General features: G+C 50.0%; 1 protein-coding gene across 5 annotated transcripts in view; it reads right to left on the bottom strand.

The window, feature by feature from the left end:
- Window positions 1–14,256, bottom strand: part of LOC149367607 (FMRFamide receptor-like) — a 1,196,541-nt gene that overhangs the window by 366,994 nt on the left and 815,291 nt on the right. The window contains exon 6 of one of the 5 annotated variants that reach the window (XM_089556396.1): window positions 11,266–11,325. The exons of the other annotated variants lie outside the window; for them this stretch is intronic. The gene's annotated coding sequence lies outside the window, so the exon portion shown is untranslated. The remainder of the gene's footprint in view (window positions 1–11,265; window positions 11,326–14,256) is intronic. 5 annotated transcript variants of the gene reach the window in all.

Raw genomic sequence — 14,256 nt, forward strand, 5'->3', positions numbered from 1 at the left:
CAATCGGCACTCTTTAAGTCCCAAGCAGGAGGCACTGCTTTTTCCACCGTGCAAGGCATTCGCATGTCTGGCGAACATTATTCAAGGTGCGCAGCCACAGCGTTCGAAAGCGGGCGTCACACGGAGTGCCGCTAAGCTGTCTCCACCTTGTCGGCGGCTGCCGTAATGTCTCCCGATCACGCCATGCAGCGCGCTGAGTGGAAGCAGACGGCGGGATTTCAGCGCGCGAAGGCCGATTCACCGCTGGCATTCCAGACCAAGGACGGTGAGGTGAAAGAGGTGAACACAACAAGAAGCGGCAAGAAATGCAGCCCCTCTGAGCAGCTGAAGCCTCAGAAATGTCAAAACCTCGCACATTCATTCCAAACTCCAAAGTTCACTTGCGACGGGTAGCTGTATCTTACCGGTACTCAGACATGGGGCAGAAACATGGAGACTATTTTGAAATGAATTTAAGCGCACAAGAACACGCACACAAGAAGACGAAACACACAGGGCAGGCGCTAACTTCATCTGATTTATTCGCAGGCAAGGGAGCAAAAATATATACAGTCTAGCCCGTTTATAACGAAGCCACTTATAGCGAAATAGCGGTTATAACGAAGGGATTTCAATTTCCCATTCCCATTTTTGCATTTTCAATACATTTTGGGTCCGGTTTTAACGAAGCAAATAAGAGCGCGTCAGCGGATATAACGAAGAGATTTAATAATAATAATAATAATAATAATAATAATACTTTATTGCGCCAAATATTTAAAAAAATGCACAGAAATCCGGCCTCCCAAAGCCTCATAGGGCTTGAGCGGCAGAGCCCGACAGGCAGCGGAACCGCGCAGACATACACACAGGCAAAAAAAAAATACCAACCGAAAAATAACCTGCCAATCAACACATTTTTGCGTCCTTGAGGCGATTTTTTCCGCGAAAATAAGAGCAAAATTCGGCTGACGGCGTCGTTTCGTGGCGTCGTCTGCTCTCCTGCGGAGCGAGAGGTTGCTTCACTGCATCGCATGGCACGCAGGTCCCGTGTTGCGCCGTCCTTGAACGGCGTCACGGCGTAGAGCGGTAGAGCACGCCGCGCAGCTAGGGAAAAATGTAAAAAACAACAGAGACGATTTTTTTTTTCGATGACGTCGCAGAGAGCGGCCGTCTTGGCCAATCTCGGTTCTCTATTTCTCCCAGGCAGTCGGCGCCACGGCTGGACTGCAGTCTGTAGGAGGTGTGGCAGCGCGCGCTTTGTTTTACGTCGGTGCCGCGATGCGCAAGGCAGGGAGAAAGCGCGGCAGCATTGTGCATGTTGGAAGCGTGGCTCATTTTTATCGTTATCGCGTTATCGCGGAGTTCGACCAGATCTTTGGTTCGCAGTTGGATGGTATGGAAGCCGCAATCCTGAAGTCTGCGCTCGCGAAACGTGTTCAGCCGATGTTTGCATTTTTTTTTCGTAGTCCACATATAACGAAATAGCGGATATAGCGAAGTGATTTCCGATTCCCGCCGACTTCGTTATAACCGGGCTAGACTGTACATAAAAGGAGGCATGCACATGTCTGCTTTTATGTATATATTTTTGCTCTCTTACCTGCGAATAAATCAGATGAAGTTAGCGCCTGCCCTGTGTGTTTCCTCTTCTTGTGTGCGTGTTCTTGCGCGCCTAAATTCATTTCAAAATAAGCTATGCACCATCTAGCCCAAACAGAAGTTTTGTAGAATGGAGACTAACGTAAAGGGTTCAATTTAAATTGAGGACAACGCAGCGAGCTATGGAAACGCGCAACGTTGATAGAAAGAGGACAGAGTTGGCAAGGAAAAAAAGGTGGTTAAAGATATCCCACTTGAAATCAAGAGGAAGAAATGGGCACGGGCAGGGCACGTAATGCGAAGGCAAGATAACTGGTCCTTAAGGGTAACGGAGTGTATTCCAAGACAAGTGAAGCGTAGCAGGGGCGTCCGAGAGTTAGGTGGGAGGATGAGATTAAGAAATTTGCGAGGATGGGTTTGCCTCAGCTGCAGAGGACAGGGTTAATTCGTAAGGTATGGGAGAGGCCTTTTCGCTGCAGTGGGCGTACTCATGTTGTTGATAATTAACACAGATACTTAGCGTATCCTGGTGTAGAATAGTGTATAGTTCGTTTCTCTTCTCAAGCTAGCCTTAAAGCTTCCTTGAGCCTTCTCTTAGTTGGTCCATTAACAAAGAGCCACCAAGGTTATACTAAATTTTCGCGCGCACTTTTCAGTGCGCATTTGAGGAATAATAAATAAAGAGATAATAAGCATGTGGTTAGCTCAGGTGGCAGCCCCAGCTTACCACCAGCACAAGAATCTAAACGCATGAGTATTTATGGCCAAAAAATGCCTGCATATATCCCTATGACTCCAATGCCGAAAGGCATATTTGCGTAATAAGAAAAATAAACTCACAATTGGATTACGTCTACATCGGCACAAAGGCGTGTTCCAATGTTCCTCAGATATTATATTGTCTTCCTGCCGCCAATACCAGCACAGCTTCTTCAACCCAATTCCCGACATGACTGGCGACCTCCCTCGGCAGCAATTACTTTGAATCCAAATTCGCACTATCAACCTGATATCATCATCTGTCACAAAATTCGGCGCATTTTAAAAACAAACAAAGAAAAACCGCCGCGCGCACGGCGTCTCGCCGGCGCGAGCCCATCTGGAGAGAGGGAAAGCCCCCGCCGAGCGCGTGCCTCTCTCTCCATCGCCACGGCGTGCGCCGAAGGAATGAGTCATCCACGCCGAAGATTCTCGAACATGCGAGTCGGTTATTCTGCTGACCGGAGGAAAAGGGCGTAGCCTTGCGTGCACTAAGTCACGTCCCCCTCCTCTGCACTCGGACGTCGGCGACGCCGCCACGACGGCGCCACGCTAGAACACGCTGGAACCTTCGCGAAACGACTCCTGACTCTGACCAATGGGGACGCGCGGCCAGTGAGAAGAGGGAAGGGAGACAGCACTGCAAATGCTGCGTGTATGTGCGCGCCTACTCTGGCGCGTGGAACAAACAGACGGGAGAGCGAGCCTATAAAAGAAGGGCGTTGACCGCTGTCAAGTCAGTCCGGACCGCCGTTTAAGCTTCATCGAAACGCGCCCGTTCGACTCCCGGGAAAACACCACTCGGCCAGCATCGGACCAACGAGGCAACGGTCGCCAGTCTGCGGGATGGCATCGTCGAGGAACTCTGGTCGTCGGACTGCCGCAGTGCCCGGTGAACAAATTGTGTTTTGTTTGTTTACTCTCTCTCCTGTGTTAGTGCACTTTAGGTGCAATATTGCCTTTGTATTGTATTCTCTCTCGAGTTTAACTTTGCACGAGTTGCATTGTTTTATTAATCACTTTGTATGTGTTTGTACTAGTGATTGTGAAATCCTCTGTATCGTCTCTTTGCTATATAAACCTTGTTTTGTTTTGTGAACCTTTGGCTCCGACCCATTCTCTGGCTTGCGACCAGCGAAAGCTGGGCACCGAACGCCCAAAAACCTCTTGTCACTTGGTGGCGGTCTCTGCTGAGCTTGCCACGCTGAGTCGAGGGCATCTCCTTCGAGTCCGAGACCGCTACCCCCACACGCTCTAAGGGTGTCTGGGAGCTTCCCACTAAAAGTGCGCGAAGTCTGGGTGACAATATATTCTGGCGTCCGCGACAGGACGTTTGGTGTTTGCAAGCACAGAGAACGGAGAAAGAGTCGGAAGGAGTTTACTAATCGTAAACGAGTGTTGGCAGCAGAGCGATATTCTGAGGTGCCGCGCCGAAGCGGTTAGTGAGGTTCACCGTGGAGAGGTATTCGTTGCCTTGAGTACAGAGTTCGGCCTCCCAATATGAATTTAAAGGAGCTTGTAGAGGTGGGCACCCAGATGGGGTTGTCCAGAGCTGGACTGCGTAAATGGGTGGACCAGGAAAGAGAGAAGGCCGAGAAAGAAAGAGAGAGGGCTCGGGAAGAAGCCGAGAAAGAAAAAGAGAGAGAATTTGAACGCGAAATGAAGCTGCTTGCCGCGAAGCTGGAACTGCAACGTGGTGCGAATCATTCAGCTCTAGTTCAGAGCACTAGAGAGGAAGGTAGCAGCGTGCGTATAGATGCCAGCAGGTTGCTTCCAAGATTTGATGAAAGAAGGGACGATCTGGACGCATTCCTCAAGCGATTCGAAGGGATCGCGGTGAGCCAGAATTGGTCAGACAGTGAATGCGCTACCGTTCTTAGCACTTGTCTGAGCGGTGAGGCACTAAGTGTATTCGGGCGACTGTCTCCTGAAGACGCAGCAAGTTATAGCAAGGTGAAAGCCGCTCTGCTTAAACGATTCCGACTCACCACCGAGGGATTTCGGAACAAATTCCGGACAGGAAAGCCCACAGACGGAGAAACGGCAACCCAATATGTGGCGCGATTAAGCCACTATTTTGATCGGTGGACGGAACTGTCGGAAATCGCACAGGAGTACAGTGCACTCCGCGAGCTGCTGATCAAGGAACAATTCCTGAGCAGTTGTCACCCGAACCTGGCGCTATACCTCAAGGAGGGAATGGCCAAGACCCTCTCTGAAATGCTAGAACTTGCCGACCAATTTCTTGAAGCCCAAGGAGGAACTAACCTGAGTAAAGTTAAGAATGCAAATTATGAAAGCGCAGAGAAATCCGACAGCCGCGATACTCGATCCAGCCCAAAGCCTCCACCGAAGTGCTACCTGTGTAATAAGACAGGACACTACGCATCTAACTGCCGCAACAGCGCTGCGAACGGTAGCCCGACAGCTTGTTTTAAGTGCGGCCAGAAGGGACACAAAGCCGCGGCTTGTTCCAGCCCGGGCAAGTCCGTTCCCCATGTATCGTGCGTGCGAGCCTCCTCAGGTGATCACCTGGAGGAAGAAGACGAAAACGGCTTTGTCGAGCTAAAAAACGGCAAGAAGGTGCCCGTTGTGAACACGGTAGTGAACGCGCGACCCGAAGCCGGTATGCACAGGATGCCTGTTTCGGAAGGGAAAGTAGGGCCGCGAAGAATTTCAGTGCTGCGAGACACAGGAAGCAGCGCGGTCATCATAAAGCGAGGCTTGGTGCGAGATAAGGATCTCACTGGAACGAAGAGCCTTGTGCGGCTAGTAGACGGATCCTTTAAGCGCTTACCAGAAGCTAGAGTACAGGTGCAGACTCCCTACTACAGCGGTAAACTGACTGCACTTTGCATGGAACGCCCCATATACGACCTCATATTGGGTAACATCAAGGGGGCAAAATTTCCCAAGGACCCAGACGGCAGCCGCGAGGGAGAAAAATGCGAATCCTGCACGTCAGAGCGTCGCAGTGATCGACAGGAAAAAAAGCGGCGAAGGAAGCGCGAGCGAGCTAGCGCAAGAAAGGAGGAAATAAAAGAATCACCCAAGAAGGAAGAACGGCAAAATGTAGCGCAGGAACGTTCCGCGCAAGAGAAGCCTTCTTCGCAAGAAACATGCGGAAACAAAGGGACCAGCTGTGAGAAGCTAGAGGATAAGCCAGTGAGTGACCGCAGCCGAGCACGAACGCCGAAGGAAGGAACGAAAAACCAGAGAAGGACACGCGAAAACAATGTGTTAGGAGTTTCTGCCAAACTCAGCGCAATACACACTCTGGAAATGATTCTCGTGCTGATCGGCACATTGCTTCGGCTGTTTGCTTGCCGCACCGTCGAATTCGGGAAGGATACCAGGAGAGTGTTCACACCGGTCCTTATTGTGAGTCTCTGCGTTCTGATGCAAGTGCCTTGGAACCTGTCGATTGTCTTTTTCGCAGGTGCATGCCGCCCCGAGACCTTTTTGTATGCGTGGGATTTGAAAGAATTTCTCAGGGCGCGAAGGCTAGAGGCAAACACTGACAGAGCGAAAGAGTCGCGTAGGAAGGAGAGCCAGGAGTGCTCCCCAATTCTAGAACAGGGCCAGCCTATTCGGCCTGAACCCAGTAAAACGAAATTGGGAGTATAGGCGAAAGTGTGCCACATACTTGTGTGCCTCCTGTATGCAATGTTGTGTTAATGAACTGCCCAATCGCGGTGTGTTGTTATGTACATTGTGAACATTTCATAGAGTTACGCATGTGGAAACATCATTGTATTGATGTATGCACTTTGGCATTCGCCACTGACTTTGTGAGCGCATGCATGTGCGCGCGAATTGTACCGCCGAAACGCGGCGTGCTTTGAAGTGTTGTGAAGTTTGGAGTGCACTCTGTCTATTGCACTGTGTTATGTATGTGAAAGCATCAAGGTATTGATGTATGCATTTTGGCATTCGCCACAGACTTTGTGAGCGCATGCATGTGCGCGCGAATTTTGTGTTTTGTGAATATTGTTACACAATATTCTTAAAGGAAGGGGCAGTGTCACAAAATTCGGCGCATTTTAAAAACAAACAAAGAAAAACCGCCGCGCGCACGGCGTCTCGCCGGCGCGAGCCCAACTGGAGAGAGGGAAAGCCCCCGCCGAGCGCGTGCCTCTCTCTCCATCGCCACGGCGTGCGCCGAAGGAATGAGTCATCCACGCCGAAGATTCTCGAACATGCGAGTCGGTTATTCTGCTGACCGGAGGAAAAGGGCGTAGCCTTGCGTGCACTAAGTCACGTCCCCCTCCTCTGCACTCGGACGTCGGCGACGCCGCCACGACGGCGCCACGCTAGAACACGCTGGAACCTTCGCGAAACGACTCCTGACTCTGACCAATGGGGACGCGCGGCCAGTGAGAAGAGGGAAGGGAGACAGCACTGCAAATGCTGCGTGTATGTGCGCGCCTACTCTGGCGCGTGGAACAAACAGACGGGAGAGCGAGCCTATAAAAGAAGGGCGTTGACCGCTGTCAAGTCAGTCCGGACCGCCGTTTAAGCTTCATCGAAACGCGCCCGTTCGACTCCCGGGAAAACACCACTCGGCCAGCATCGGACCAACGAGGCAACGGTCGCCAGTCTGCGGGACGGCATCGTCGAGGAACTCTGGTCGTCGGACTGCCGCAGTGCCCGGTGAACAAATTGTGTTTTGTTTGTTTACTCTCTCTCCTGTGTTAGTGAACTTTAGGTGCAATATTGCCTTTGTATTGTATTCTCTCTCGAGTTTAACTTTGCACGAGTTGCATTGTTTTATTAATCACTTTGTATGTGTTTGTACTAGTGATTGTGAAATCCTCTGTATCGTCTCTTTGCTATATAAACCTTGTTTTGTTTTGTGAACCTTTGGCTCCGACCCATTCTCTGGCTTGCGACCAGCGAAAGCTGGGCACCGAACGCCCAAAAACCTCTTGTCACTTGGTGGCGGTCTCTGCTGAGCTTGCCACGCTGAGTCGAGGGCATCTCCTTCGAGTCCGAGACCGCTACCCCCACACGCTCTAAGGGTGTCTGGGAGCTTCCCACTAAAAGTGCGCGAAGTCTGGGTGACAAACCCAATTCCCGACATGACTGGCGACCTCCCTCGGCAGCAATTACTTTGAATCCAAATTCGCACTATCAACCTGATATCATCATCATCATAATCATCATCATCAGCAGCAGCAGCAGGAGCAGCACAGACAGAAATTTGCCTGCTCATTGTAAGGAGGGCCACGGCCTACCAGCTCGCAACAGGACTAAGATTTTAGGAAGCGAGTGAAAAACGCACATCAGAGATATACGAAGCCTACCTCTTTCGATACCGTGGCGCCACATGAGTGAGCAGGAGATACATTGACCTAAATACAAAAGCAGCAGCCACTCTGGAAAACTAGTTGTCATGCTTATGTTCTACATTTTTCCCATTACCGTCACCTAATTTTCTAGCCATGACACTTTAGCGCACTTCTAGGCAGCTCCGCCCGTCATTCTTCTCGTGCTTTTTTATCTTTATTACAGCAGTTACTTATCCCGCAGTTTGAAACCGCCACATCATGTTGAATTTTATCGCTTTTATTCGGCCCTTTCCATCGTCCGTGTCGCAGACACAGCTGACATATTACCTCAAGGCGACATACTGGGTGTGCACCTCCTAATACACTTGCGTCATTAGTGAGCGCTTCTGTCGGCTACATCCACGATGTACCTTTCAGTCATATCAAACCAAGTAGCCCACAGCTGCACTTTTGGAAGCTCTACATTCCTGCAGTCTATACTACCTACCTCTTCCAGCTTTCCTGCTGACCCAAAAGACGCGGGTTCGATCCCGGCAGCGGCGGTTGAATTTCGAAGGAGGAGGAATTCTAGAGGGTCATGCATTATGCGATATATCAGTGCACGTTAAAGGGACCCCAGGTGACGAAACCTTTCGAGCCCTTCACTACGGCGTCCATCACAGCCCCAGTCGCTTTGGGAAGTTAAATCGCCATAAACGAAACAGAAACCATGCCTTCCTTCTTTCCACGAGGCTGCTTTCATGCGCAGCACCAATTGTGTCAGTTCCGTCTTCGTTTTGTTTTTTAAAGTTGTTTCCATAACATGTTTCATAGTTTTGTCGCTTGTGATTTTGCCAGGTTGTTTTACATTGCGATGTCTTGCTAACTTTAGCATTTTTTTCTCAATTTTGTTTTCCTAATATTACGTTTTCTAGTTGTAGTGCATTTCGTTTTGTTGCATTTCTTTTCGTATTGCTTTATCTGGTTCGTACGTTTTTGAATTGGCATTACAATGTATTTCATGACACATGTATAACTTTTTGAATTCTAAATAATTTTCTAATGAATAAATAACCATCTACTATATTTCAAGGAGAATGGACAATACTATGAAAATTTAAAGTTATTTAAACAAGGGAATTGCGCTAAAAAAGACACGGACGAGAAGAGGACATAGACAGGCACAGTTAAAAGTTATAACTGCCGGTTTAATATCCTGAAATAGTTTTTTCCCAACACAACAAATAATTAGGGTATGTTGTCGAATGAACTTTTTACAAGTCCGAACTTCGTGGCTGCATTAGAAAGCGTCGTTCCAATCTCATATCTACTGTTCTCATAGTCGACTGCCATGGCTAGTTATAAATATAAAAAAGGAAAACCTAGCAGCGCGTTTTGTCTCGAGACAACTGTACGTTTCAATGCACTATTACTGGGGAATTCGACTTCCGGCCACAGAGAGCGACGGACGCGTTTGCGAGCGCGCTCCTGCCAAACCGGACTGTTATCTCCCGCTTGCAATGACTGCTATCTGGGACACTGCTATCTGAGCCCGTCACCGCCCCCGCCATCCGGCCTGCTGCTGGCGGCCACCGGTGCTAAAGCTTACACAGTCCAAGTTTTTCGGTTTTTTTCTGGCATGGCCTCGCCGGACTACACCGAACCCACAAGCGACGTTCCCGAGGAAATGGACCTGCAGGCACCAGGAAACTCGGCCGCCCCATCAACGCCGGGGGCCCCAACGGACAATGCGGCCGCCGTTGCCATGCCTCAAAGGATGCTGCTCCTGCCGTGCACCAACCCCTTCGCTCCAATCGCGAATTTCGAGCACCATAGCGGCCCTGAAGGCAAGTGCCAAAACTCTTTTCGTGGAGCTCGCTTCATTTCTACCGTGCCGAACGGGCAGAAACGAGCGCGTTCCCGTTGACGACAGACCGGCAGTGCACTAATCGCAATATTTTCAAGGAATGTCCACAGGCGACAGGCGCAGGTCAAATGCTGTCTACTCCCGTTAGTTCTCTGGGCGAAGCGGGCGTCTAGAAAGACGTGACTTATAAACGGAAAACGAATACCTCTACGAAAGACATGGCGGCGCCGATCGACAGAGCCCCACGCAAATACCAGCACACCATCATTCTTCGTCCTAAGCAACCGTGCCGAATCATGGATGAGCACTTCATACGGATAGAAAGACTCATAACCCGCCATATTGCGGCTTATATCAGTCTCTGTGAGGAAGATGCGTTACCGGTGTTTTCGGTCCGCTACAACCAGCCACCAGCTCGCAACCAGCTCGCTGTTGACGCGCTGTAACCCGAGGTGCGAAATGCACTTCTCGCTATAGAATCCCTGACAATCAATGGAAAGGACGTGCCGTTTCAACCACAGGAAACCATTGGTCGTAATCAAATCGGAGGAATCATTAGAGACGCTGGTGATATGACTTCTGAGGAACTAATCAGCTGTTTGCATTGCCGCAAGTGCAAAATCCTGTAAGCGTGCCCACTTGGGGACAAAAGCACTGCCACGATAACTTTTGAAGGTAACAGGCTACCTTACAAAGCCGGACTGCGGTCATTTACGCTCCGTGTTTTTCCGCACCCTCCGTGAGCTGCATTTTGCGATATACCAGGTGTTCCAGCTAAATGTAACCAACCTTTTAAAAAACACGAGGTGTCCTAGCCGTCTGAAACCAAATGAGGGTTGTTTAGAGTCGCGTGACCTAGTCTGCAGTATTTTTTCGTTCTTTAAGGTTGACTAATTAGTTAAGCTCAATTAACTAACTGTTTAAGTATTGACTTGAGGAACAAAGTGTCAATGGAAAAGCTGTAGATCGCTTTGAGGAACAGCTTACTAAGACATTTGTAGCAAAGTAATATTTACGTAAAGTAGTTTTTTACCGTCCTTTAACCATAACCCGCACAATAAGAAAAGGCTTCCACATGACAACTGTGCCACTTCAACGTCCCAAGACGCGCCTTAAACAGTAAAATCCATTTTTTCTGAAGTCCTCTCCTCGATGAGGTGGGGCAGAGAAGTGAGCGAGCAGCTGGTCACGTGACAACTTTCTTTTAAGGCCAATAAATGAAGCTACGTAAATCGTAACTTGGCGAAAACAGCACTACTAGCGGTTTTTTGAGGTGATCTAAAACTTTTGCATTGACACTTTCTTCCTGGGGTTAATAATTAAAAAGTTAGCTAATTAAACTTAACTAATTAATGAACTTTGAAGAGCGAAAAAATACTCAAGAGTCGGCCACGCGACTATGAACAACCCTGAGTTGGTTTCACTGGACTAGGACACTTCGCCTTTTTTAAAAGTTTGCTTATATTTAGCTGGGACACCCGGTATGTCACAAGACTGGACATCGCAAGGAGCCATGCCCCAACGTGGGGGCAGCAATATGCTCCACCTGCGATTTGCGGCAACACGAAGAGGGCACGCCGTGCCCGAACGCAGAACCGAAATGCTGGAACTGCGGTGGTTCTCATTTGGCCACGGCCAAAAATTGTCCAAAATGGCGACCAGTGAAAAAAGAAATTGCGCAACGGCAAAAGCATAAAGCGGCTAGAAAACAGCAACGCAAGAAAGGGCAGGCACAAGGACGTCAGCACAGCCAACTCGAGAACGAAAAGGAAGAAAACTCGTACATACCGGTAGCCAAGGCAACACAGCGCAGCTTCTATACCGGCCCAAAGGTGGCACTCGCACACTCTGAAAGCAGCCAAAACACGTACGCACAAGTTGCTAAACAGGCGAACGGACATGTGGTGAAGATGTGTTATCAGTTTCAAGTTCGCCTCGTGGGCTCGCCAAGCATTCTGCTTCTTAAGGACCGGCAAAGTCATCTCGAAAGGAAGTAGCTCAGCGACAGCGCTCTCGCAGCCCTGCGATAATACATATCTTCCCACTGCAATGACACCCCGAAATTTCGAGCGGCGTCTTCAATGGCATAAATAGAGCAGTCCATCCTTCAAAGATTCCAAGAGCTTATTAGTCGGGCCATAGAAACAATCGTCCACACCATCATGGAGCGTCTTATGCTTTCGGGCACGTTCCCTTTTGGCACTACTCATCCGACAATCGCCGCAGCTCCCGCTCTAGCTACTCCTCGGGCAGCACCAAACATAACTGCCTCTAACGCCACACAGCCTCACCATGGCCTGTTCTCAGAACCACTGCCGTGGGCAACCGTCCTTCAGTGGAATTGTCGGTCGCTTCGCAGCAGGAGGGTGGACATCATCGCCCGGTTCCTCCGCAAGCACGACGACAAGAGTCTATTAGTTATCGCCCTTCAGGAGGTCAATGGTCCAGTGATGCGAATAAAGGGCTATGATGGATATGCTCCGTCTGAAGATCTCGCTGCACCCGCGAAAACAGCACTGTACGTGAGTAGGGGAGCAGTATGCGCATGTGCAGCTAGACACGCAACCATGATGCAACGCGTCCCTAAGCGTCGTTGGTTGTCGGGTACAAGTCTCACCACAGCGCGCAATCCTCGTCTTCACTTACATCTTTCCCGAAAATACAAAAAATAAGGCTAATCACGCAGCTGTTGACCTCAGCTTCATCTTCCATTTTAAAAGGCTTTATCCGCAAGACATTATACTCTAATGCGGGTACTTCAAGTCTAAGCATGTCGCATGGGGATGCGACACATGCAGCCGGCGAGGCAGACATGTCATGCAAGAAGCCTCGGAGCACGGGCTGACGCTTCTCAACACACCCCAAACAGACACTCGCCTAGGACAGACATGTCACCAAGCAGACCCGCCACCTGATCTGACCTGGAGCACCCGTCCACAACTGTTTCGATGGGAAGTGTTAGACGACTGCTTGGGAAGTGACCATTTCCCGATACTTAGACGTTCTCGCACAGACCACGTCTACACGAAGATGAAGCCAGATGCCACTACGAGGCTGAGCCATATCACACAATGGGATAAATACCGTGAGGTACTGCGGCAGCAGCCCCCAGCCAGGCACATTAACCAGCTAGTATCACAGCTATGCGAAGCCAAGCGGAGAGCCACCAAGAGCCTACGGGTTTCCTCTGACCACCCCGTGCCTGAGCGGCATTTGCTTACCTTATAGAATAGAAGACGTCGGATTCTCAGGCAATACAGGCGGCCTGGCCGTGCTGCGCGGCACAATAAGAGGTTACGTAACATACAGCGCTTCACAGAAAATTATACCGACGGGCTCACATCAGACCGCCGGATGGAAATTTGTGACTCTATCAACGGGCAAACTCACATGTCTAAAGTCTGGGCCATCCTGCGTTCGCTCCTCGGCCATCGGAAGGAACGGCACGCATTGCTCTCCGAGAAGGAATCAACGCTAAGGAACGCGCCGAACAGGCCGCTCAAGTGTTCTTCCCGCAGACGTCTTGCCCCTAAGACACCACGTACGATAAGGATGAGCTTTCCGAGGACAGCGACCCCCTTAACAAGCCCTTCACCATGCCCGAGGTGGAACATGGCCTGCACCATGCTAATGCACGTAGTACTCCGGGAGCCGATCAGGTGTGCGCGGCCCATCTGCGTAATTTACCCCCCGAGTAAATTCCCCTTGGAAGTTCTCGGTGGTCAAATCCATTCCGAAGCCTGGCAAGCCACCACATACCTAATCCAACCTCCGTCCTATCTCCTTAACCTTTTGCGTCTGTAAAGTAATGGAGAGCATGGTCAACGCACAATTAATGTGGTACCTTGAAGATCACGACCTTTGGCCCCCACACAGTATGGATTTCGCCAATGACTGTCTACACAAGACCTACAGCTCCGCCTCAAAGAGGACGTCCTCGACCCTAACTCGGTACACCCAGCGGCTGTTGTCGGAGTGGACATACGCAAGGCCTTTTACGGTGTCCCCACACCACTATCATGAAAAAGGCTCGTGACCTCAGACCAGAGGAAAAATATACAACTTCATAGCTGGTTTCCTACAGGGGCGTAGCTACCAGGTCTAAGTTGGTCAGGACACCAGTTCTATCCACCCCAACGTAGTAAGCGTCCCTCAGGGTTCGGTTATCTCCCCAGCACTGTTTAATATAGCTACGCACCAGCTACGGAGGCATTTTGCGGACGTACCAGGCTTGAAGCATGCGGTTTATGCTGACGACGTCACCGCGTGGACACATCAGGGGTCCATCGGCGAGCAGAAGGATGCCTTACAAACAGCACTTGACATCATTCACGACTACGCCACGGAGACTGGAGCGAATTGATCAATAACTCGAAGTTATTCAATAACTCAATAACCCACTTCGAGTTACTGATCAATTCGCTCTCGCCCTACCGTAAGCTTGCCGTCCTGGTTAGCCCAATTGGTAGAGCGACTGCTCCGGTGAAGCGGTGGTGCTGGGTTCGATCCCCGGACCAGGACGAATTTTTCTTTAACTACGAAGTTTCTGAGAGAGCTGTATAGCTTTCCATTGTAGCCGTATGGCTGCGCTCGGGTGGATGCCAATGAGTAATTACTCCCTTATTACAAATCTACTCCACCTTGGGGGATTCCCCTAAACATTTGACCAAGGATGCCTATTTTTTCTCTCCTACGTGCATATCACAGCGGAGAGGTCACCCGAATAAGATTAAAGAAATAGCAGCCCATCCCGCAACTTTTTTATTTAAGATTAATTTT

The sequence above is a fragment of the Amblyomma mixtum genome, chromosome 1, assembly GCF_055824585.1.
Source record: "Amblyomma mixtum isolate Tamu chromosome 1, ASM5582458v1, whole genome shotgun sequence".
In the NCBI taxonomy this organism is placed as follows: domain Eukaryota; kingdom Metazoa; phylum Arthropoda; class Arachnida; order Ixodida; family Ixodidae; genus Amblyomma; species Amblyomma mixtum.